This window comes from Ochotona curzoniae, unplaced genomic scaffold (assembly GCF_017591425.1).
Source record: "Ochotona curzoniae isolate NIBS_2020 unplaced genomic scaffold, NIBS_Ocur_1.0 patch326, whole genome shotgun sequence".
NCBI classification, from domain to species: domain Eukaryota; kingdom Metazoa; phylum Chordata; class Mammalia; order Lagomorpha; family Ochotonidae; genus Ochotona; species Ochotona curzoniae.
The window spans coordinates 7014-16063 of NW_024466891.1; the positions used below are offsets into that span (position 1 = coordinate 7014).

Genomic DNA, 9050 nt, shown 5'->3' on the forward strand with positions numbered 1-9050 from the left:
GTGCCGAGTCACAAATTAATCTTCTGTGTGAGAACATCTTTTTAAAATATTTATTTATATTACAAAGGCAGATATACGAGAGGAGGAGGAGAGAGAGAGAAGGTCTTATGTACAATAATTCACTCCCCAAGTGACTGCAACGGCCAAAGGTAAACCAATCTGAAGCCAGGAACTTCCTCCAGATCTCCCACACGGGTGCGGGATCCCAAGGCTTTGGTCTGCACTGCTTTCCATGGCTACAAGCAGGGAACTGGATGGAAAATTGAGCTACTGGAATTAGAACCGGCGCCCATGTGGGATCCTGGCGTGTTAAAGGCGAGGACTTGAAGAACAGGCATTTCAGGAGTAATAAAAATTTTACTCCTTAGCAAAATCCAGACTTCGTCAGAATTTGAGTCAACAGGGCCCCTCTGTATATCCGCCTTTCCAATAAAAATGAAATAAATCTTTAAAAATAAAAAAAAAGAATTTGAGTCAACACAGAACCGGATTCTCACGTCTCTGCTATCTGGATAAGGACCAGTTCTGACGCACTAGGTCTCTATCCTGATAGCAAGATCATTACTAGGTTCCTAAGGAACCAGAGCTGAGCCTCCTGGGAAATGTAGTCTCCCGATGACGTCATCAGCAAGCGCCTGGGAAGGGTCCTTCCAGGGTCTCCTGTGCTTTCTCGCCATTTCCTCTCTGAATTCCAGGCTCTGTGTCTCTGCTGGGGATCATCCACAGGCTGTGCAGTCGGTTTCACGTCCTGGCGAGCTGGATGAGAGACAGAGAGAAGTCCTGTGGGCTTTGCAGGCCCCGGAGTGGAGTGGAGTGGTGCTCCCCACGCGGTGAGTGCAGACCCAGCGGTGCATCTCAGCGGGCGCCACCCCATGCAGACGGAACCTGCAGAACAATGGCGCTGCATCCTCTGGCTGGGAAAGGGTGAGGAAGACAGCGCGATGTCAGTGATCACTCTGCCGGAGACTGGCATGTGCTCCTGGAACAGAAGGGGAAGGAGCTGCCTGGACGAGCTGGCCGTGTGTGCTGGCTGTGCAGTGACAGGCTCCCGGGGAGGTGCACTGCGAGGTGTGTGAAACCACATGCTGGCTCTGGCGCTGAGAGCCCCAGCTGGAGATGAGCACATCGACAGCACTGCCCGGTTCCCTGAGGACTCTGCGAAGTGCAGTGCTGGTTTAGTAAGTGATGTCCTGTTTTCTGCATGGGGCTGCTGGCTTCCTACTCCTGCTCTGAGTGTCCAGTTCACAGGAGATCCGGGGGCAGTGAATTCTAGGAGGGGGATTGTGGCCCTGGGTGATGGTGTCCTGATGTGTGATGGGAAGTAGCTGCTATGCATTCCTGCTTGCACCTTACTATGCTCTGTGCTGTTCTTTCTTTGGCCACATTCAAGATCTTCTCTTCAAGTTTAGGTTACGGTAACTTGGTCATGATTTGTCCTGAACAGTTTTTTTTTTTTTTTTGAGTTTTTGAGCAAGTTGAAGGTGTAAATGAGGCTTTTCACAAAATGCAGGGAGAGTTTCACATTGTTTCTAAGCCCATATTTTCTATTCCCTTTTCCTCCATAATCCAGCTGTGCTGGCTTGCATTGAAAATTGTCACGGAAGGTTTTAAGTCTCTTTCCATTTCTCATCTCCCCAGCACAGACTTGAAAATACCTATGATCTCTCAGGATGACATCACTTCCTCTAGCTGTTCTGTATCTGTTCTGAAGCATCTCCGTGGGTTTCCTGTAGCAGCTGGGATTGTGGTGCAGTGTGTTAGGCCCCTGCCTACAATGTTGAAATCCCATGTGAGTGTAAGCTCCAGTCCTGCTTGTTCCACTTCTGATCTCTCTCTCTACTAATGAAAAAGGGACATTGTGGCAGATGGCCCCAGTGCTTAGGTTCTCCTCCATGGGAGAACGTGTTGGAGTCTCCTGGTTTTTGCCTGTCCCTGTTCTCAGCCGTCACGACCCATTCAGGGGTGAACAGTGGAGCGGGGCATCTCTGTCCTTATTTCCTTGTGACGAGTTCTTTACTTTATTGGAGAAGCAGTTACAGGCAGAGAGGGAGAGGCCGAGAGTCTGCCCTGTGCTAGTTCACTCCTTAAATGGCCCTAATAACAAAGGCCACCCAGGGCAAAGCAGGATCCAGGAATGCATGCAGCGGCCCGAGGACTCGGGACATCTTATGTAGCTTTTTCAGGCAAACATCAGGGAGCTGGATGGGAAGTGGAGTAGACTAGCCTAAACACTGGAGACTGTATAAGATCCTTGCGCTTTGGAAGGAGCAGAAGAAGGCCCAGGTGCTTGCAGCCACCTGTGTGGGAGACCTGCATGGTCTCCACGTTCCTGGGGTGGCCCTGGCTGGGCCCTGGCTGGGCCCTGGCTGCTGCACTCCTGCAGAGGAGTGGATCAGCTGACAGGAGATCTGGCTGTCCTGCTCTGTAACTCTGCCTTTCAAAAACTAAAGAAATCCCTTAAAAGTGAAATAGGAAGCCAGGATTCGAATTGGCACTGTGGTCATATGTGACAGCTTGACCTGTTACACCACAACACTAGCCCAAGTGCCTTTTTCAATACACACATGAGTTAATTTACACCATGATGTCTTCAGCGGCCTCTGTGTGTTTGAGACAGATTATCATCTTTATTATTTTTTTTAATTCTGGCATCCTTTATCCCTTACTATTTTTCTTAAAAAGAATACCTCATTTTTAATATCGACGTTGGGTTGATGTATGCAGCTGAAGAGATTTCTTGGTGTAGAGTTCAGTCCTGAGTTGAGGCATTGTTGTCACTTTCCTTCTGCTTGAGGCTTACCATCTGTCTGGGGCTGTGATGCATTGTTCTGAGAGAAAACCCCGTGCAGTGCAGTTTCCTTTTTTATATTTACTCATTTGAAAGGTTGTTGTTTACTTTCCTTTTTAATTTACTCACTTGAAAGACACACACACATGCACAGATATATTCCACCTGTTGTTTTAGTGCAGGTGCCCACATGGTCAGGTTTGTGCCAGGCTGAAGCCCAGCTTCTACAGCTCCATCCAGGACCCCAGCTGCTTGAGCTGCTGGCTGCCAAGGTGCACATCACCAGGAAGCCAGAATTGAGCCTAGATTGAAGTCCAGGCACTTCCAACATGTGGTGTTGGCACCCAGGTAACACCCTAACTCATACTGTAAATACCTGCCCCTACGCTTTGATCTAACTGTATTTTCTCCCCAGTATCCAGAGCCCTTCTGTCACCTTTCCCTCAACACACTTAGTTACTTTTAGTAATCATCATTGTAATTTCTGATGAGCTTCTAAAAACGCCTCCTATGCACTAAAGGAACCCTTCAGTATTTGCCTTTTTGTACCTGTCTTAGCGTCCTGGGCAGAGTGATCACCAGATCCATGTCTTTCCCAGCAGATGCTAAGATCTGATTCTTGTAACTGAGTACTATTCCACCGTGTATTTGTAACCTTTTCCTTCATCCATTCACCTGTCGATGGAGACCTGGCTTGCTTCCCTCCCCTGGCTGCTGTGCACGATGCTCCAGTGAGTCCAGGAGGACAGGGATCCGGGCTGCTTTCCTCTTTCTCAGTTATGCACAGAGGAGATGGCATTGAAGCTTTTAGAGCAAGCTGACGCTGCTCTCACTGGGTGTGCTTCTTTGTAGCTCTATCGCCATCACATGAGGATTCCCTCCTCCCCACAGCTCCACTAGTGTGTCTGTAATGATTCTGATAACATCTTTCCCAGATAAAGTGAGATGACCAATTTGTTTTTTACCATGTCCCTGGTCACTAGTGATAAGTTTTGCACGTTTGTTGGCACTAATATTTGAAAATATCCCGGTTAGATTCTTTGTTTAGTTCTTAATGGAGTTCTTGTATTAGTAGTTTTTTTCCTAATTCCTATGTGTTCTATGAATTCCTTCACAGGTGAATGGTTTCCAAGCATTGTAAGAGTTCAAGAAAAATCTTGTGAGACTCCAAGGAAGGTGAAATGATTTTTATTTAACATCCAGTTGGGCGCCCAGCTCTTGGAATGAACAGCAAGTGCATTGAACAAAGTAAGCATGAATTGTAAATAGCAAGTATCTATGGGAAAATCAATATATACATGATATTGGGTAAATACATAATGGGGATATTTTCTGATATGGATCAGTTAAAAATTAACAGTGTTTATAGTGCAAAATCCCAGGATTCCAATCCTATCACCTGTAGACAGTACACAGGATGCCTCGAAGGTAACTGTCCTTCCTGGGAATTCTCAAAACCCCCGAGACCATTCCTATCTCCTGTTTGCTTCCTGGTGTTTCAGAATCAGGGTTTTTCTCATGACAGGATGCAGGTGTTTCTTAGGAGATTCCAGAGTTCCAGGAATACATTCACCTTGCCAATTATTCTGTCCTTTCCTCTTTGTTGTGACTTACAAGGCATAAACACATTAACGCTGTAGTGATGTTACGTCATTGCTTGGTATCATTGGGTCTATTCTTGCACACTAAGCAGATATAATGCAAAAAGGCATTATGTAAGTATGATCAAAATAATAATTCCTACTCTCCCGTAAAGTAGCCATTGGTAAAAAGGAACAGAGAACATATGTTCCTCAAAACCAGGTACCTGGAACCTTGTGTAACTTCCCTGAGAATGGATCCAATTTCTCATTCCAGTTTTAACTATTGACCAGAAACATTTTCCTGGCACATAAATGCTGTCTTGTGCTATCCCAAGGTAATGAAGATTGATTCCAACGAACGGGAATACCACAAAAGGGGGTATATTCCCAGTCACACTTTAATGAAAGTCTTTGATTGATAGGTTGTAGTTGATCTTCCAAAAACAACATGGTCAATTCCAAATTGCTGGGCTCTGCATACAAGTGCTTGCTCTGATTGATGTGATGCACAAGCAGGGAACTGGATGGGAAGTGGAGCTGTCGGGATTAGAACCGGCGCCCATGTGGGATCCTGGCACATTCAAGGCAAGGACTTTAGCCGCTAGGCCACGCCGCCAGGCCCACATATATGGACTCTTAAAACATTTAAAGACTGTGTGGAAAAACAAATTAATGTTAGTGCTAGAATTTAAGCAAGGGTAGAAAGAACACCTAGTACTGGGAGCCAAACCTGATGATCTATTCCTATATAGGAACTGCCTGCTTTTTCTTGGTGGTAAATGGAAAGAAACCACTTTGGTTAGCAACCTGTCCTTGCCAAATCTCACGTGCTTTGAGTGCCGTTACTAATTTCCACAGATGGTTTTGTTTAGGCTGCTGAAGGATTTCAGGAGCTGGAGGAGACCACCCTGCTGCATGCAAGGTGATAGAAGCTGGGCTGCTTAGTCCCATTTGAAGGGAATCACTATGGGCCTCCTGCTGCAGGCTTAGAGTACAGTGACTCGTGCACTTGTCACACGGCTATCCTCAACACATCCTCAATGTATCCAATGACATGACTAAGGCTTTCCCGCACATATGTAAGTATATATATATATCTATCTATATCTATGTATATATATATATATATATACATATGCCTCGAGTGAGTCTGGTTAAGAATATGACAATAAAATCCAGTGGCTTGGATAGAGACAGCTGCGGTTTCTTGCTGCTGGTTAAGAGCCATCAGCCATGATTGCGGATATGCATGGAAACAGTGTTCCCCATATCCTATGCAGCTGGGTATGCCATCGAACCTGTCTGATAAGTGTCATTTAATATCATCCCCTCCTCTGCAGGCTTAAGAGGTCCCCTAAGATCATAAGGATCTCACAAGTAAATAATGTAAGTTATACTAGAACTGTGACGTTGACCCAGGTTACTGGTCTGCTAACCAGTGGATGAGGAATGTAAGTCCAACAAATACAATTACTTGCCCGGGAGGAGGTTGTCATGGTAATAGCTAGCATCACCAACAGAAGTGCTTCTGTGTTAAAAGATTGTCCTGTTTTCTTGTACTAGTTTGGCACCAACTTCTCTTACTCCTTTTAGTGGACCCCGGAAAGGCAGCTTAGGAAGTCACTGGTGCAGATAAGGGCAAATGTCGCGTTCCAGCAGTGGCGCCATCTAGTGGGGAGCCAACATTCTGCGTTGTCTGTAATGGTAGGAGCAAAACCTCCCCCCAAACCTGACAGTCCCCTTTCCCATTCCTTACTTCCTGGTACTTGTTCCATCATGTGAAGATGGAGTGTGCCAATATTTGTCTATTTTGCAACTTCCATCTTCATATCGATGTAAAGATTTTTTTTTAAAGATTTATTTAGTTTTCTTGAAAAGTCAGATATGCAGAGAGGAGGAGGGACAGAGAGGAAGATCCTCCAATGACTCACTCCCCTAGTGACCACAACGGCCGGTGCTGTGTCGATCTGAAGCCAGGAGAGAGAAACCTCCTCCAGGTCTCCCATGCGGGTGCAGTTTCCCAAGGCTTTGGGCCATCCTTGACTGCTTTCCCAGGCCACAAGCAGGGAGCTGGATGGAAAGCAGGGCCACTAGGATCAGAACTGGCGACCGTATGGGATTCTGGTGCGTGCAAGGCGTGGAGCTTAACCACTATGCTATCTCGCTGGGGCCAATTTATGGATTATAAAGGAAAAATATGTTATCATTAGCTTTTATTTGTGACTACCACTATTTTCCCTTTTTTTTTTAATATTTATTTTTATTTTTATTACAAGGCCAGGTATACAGAGAGGAGGAGAGACAGAGAGGAAGATCCTCCGGTGATGATTCACTCCCCAAGTGAGTACAACGGCCAGTGCTGCGCTGATCTGGAGTCAGGAGCCAGGAACCTCCTGCAGGTCTGCTACAGGGAGCAGGGTCCCAAGGCTTTGGGCCAGACTTCCCACCCAGGCCACAAGCAGGGAGCTGGATGGAAAGTGTAGCTGCCGGGATTAGAACCTGTGTTCTCATGGGATCCTGGCGCATTCAAAGTGAGGGCTTTAGCCACTAGGCCACCGCACCTGTCACTGTTGTCTGTCTTAGCTGATCAATATCAATACTAATATCTGTCGAAAAAATTAATAAGTGTAGAATATCATTCGTACATGTGAAATGGCACACTGTTACACACAAAATTAAATTTTCAGAATCTGCAAGGATTGAGAGGTAGATATCGTTTCAGAGACAGCACTACCACAATATCTTTAAACCCAGAGATAATTCAGTGCTTGAGCCAAATGCCAGACATTATGTGAGCAGGACAATGCAGGCTTCTGTCTCAAAAGATAAACTTCTGTTAATAAGCATAATCCAGTTCTCATGCTTCGAAACACGTTCACGGGATTTGCATTCATTTTAAAGGCCATCTAAATACAACACTTTGCTCCAAAAGCATTGACTTTAGTAGTGATTCTGTAGGAAGACGAACTTTTGTCATAGAGAATCAGGCCACGGTGCCTAGTTGCGTATGTTGAAGTGTTCCTCTCCCACTGCTGTTGAGTTTTTGTAGATACTGATGTATGAAAATAATCTGACGGTGCCTGAGTCAATGAAGGCAGCCTGTTTTCATGAAATGTCAGTTTTGGGTTGCAGCCATAATAACTTGAATTTCCACATTTTCCTGTGTCTGTCAGGAGGAGTCTGCTCAATGAAATGCCCAGTCCAAAGGCTGTGATGGATGTAGGGACTGCTGCAAGACCAGACTGTGAGCATCACAGACAGTGTGAACAGCTGCAAGGAGCCTGTGACCCGGCAAGGTGTGATGACTGTGGAGCCACCCAGCCTGTGACTGGGCAAGGTGTGATGACTGTGGAGCCACCCAGCCTGCAACCAGAGCATGGTGGGACGACTGTGGAGCCACCCAGCCTGTGACCGGGCAAGGTGTGACGACTGTGGAGCCACCCAGGCTGTGACCAGAGCATGGTGAGACAACTGTGGAGCCACCCAGCCTGTGATCAGAGCATGGTGGGACGACTGTGGAGCCACCCAGCCTGCGATCAGAGCATGGCGGGACGACTGTGGAGCCACCCAGCCTGCGATCAGAGCATGGCGGACGACTGTGGAGCCACCCAGCCTGCGACCAGAGCATGGTGGGACGACTGTGGAGCCACCCAGCCTGCGATCAGAGCATGGCGTGATGACTGTGGAGCCACCCAGCCTGCGATCAGAGCATGGCGGGACGACTGTGGAGCCACCCAGCCTGCGATCAGAGCAGGCGGGACGACTGTGGAGCCACCCAGCCTGCAACCAGAGCATGGTGGGACGACTGTGGAGCCACCCAGCCTGCGATCAGAGCATGGGGGATGACTGTGGAGCCACCCAGCCTGCGATCAGAGCATGGCGGGACGACTGTGGAGCCACCCGGCCTGCAATCACAGCATGGTTGGACGACTGTGAACCACCCAGCCTGCAACCAGAGCATGGTGGGATGACTGTGGAGCCACCCGGCCTGCAACCAGAGCATGGTGGGATGACTGTGGAGCCACCCGCCTGCAAACAAAGCATGTGAGACGACTGTGGAGCCACCTGCCTGTGACCGGCAAGGTGTGACGACTGTGGAGCCACCCAGCCTGCCCATGGGAAGTCTTGTACACAGGTCAGTGCATGGTGCTTCAGATCTACTATTCCAGATTCAGTCTTTAAGTCCCAGTGAGAAATAATCTATTCCAAGCTTTGGCATGCTCATTGATCTGAAAGCATTTATTTTGCATCACTGAGTCACAAAGGCTCCCATGTACATAGCATGCTTTTTGTCTGTTAAGTGTTATTATATCAATGGTCATAACTGAGAGCTAAAAGTGTGAACGTCTGATTGAGGGTCGCAGTTCTCAAGCGCCCAAGATGCGATCTGAACTAACACATCCTCATTGTGTAGTCCAAGTTGTTTTGCACATCACATGCCAGCTAATTAAAACAACTCTGAATGTGGTTTAAGAGTTGGAACTCAAGTTCTTAGTGTCAAGTCTCCATTCTCTGAGAGACCAAGGACATCACGGCAGAGGGAGCTCCCGGGGAACATTGTTAGTAAGGAAGAGTCTCTGGAGGAAATAGTTAGGCTTGTTGCTTGGCGCCGGAGAAAACACTCTGTTCACTGCACGGGAAGAGACACAATGTCTGCTCAGTTTGAACATCTGAAGTTG

The 9050-nt window shown here is 47.2% G+C and overlaps 1 long non-coding RNA gene across 3 annotated transcripts; it reads left to right on the forward strand.

The window, feature by feature from the left end:
* The first annotated feature begins 625 nt into the window (after nucleotides 1-625).
* Nucleotides 626-7744, forward strand: LOC121167098. 3 transcript variants are annotated; one of them, XR_005885546.1, is made up of 4 exons: nucleotides 984-1178; nucleotides 3906-4036; nucleotides 7545-7667; nucleotides 7709-7744. It is a non-coding gene; the product is annotated as an uncharacterized LOC121167098 (long non-coding RNA). The 3 variants fall into 3 exon arrangements; XR_005885547.1 differs by lacking the exons at nucleotides 984-1178; nucleotides 7709-7744 and adding an exon at nucleotides 626-924 and having other exon boundaries at nucleotides 7545-7644; XR_005885545.1 differs by lacking the exons at nucleotides 984-1178; nucleotides 7709-7744 and adding an exon at nucleotides 3029-3136 and having other exon boundaries at nucleotides 7545-7644.
* The last annotated feature ends 1306 nt before the right edge of the window (nucleotides 7745-9050 follow it).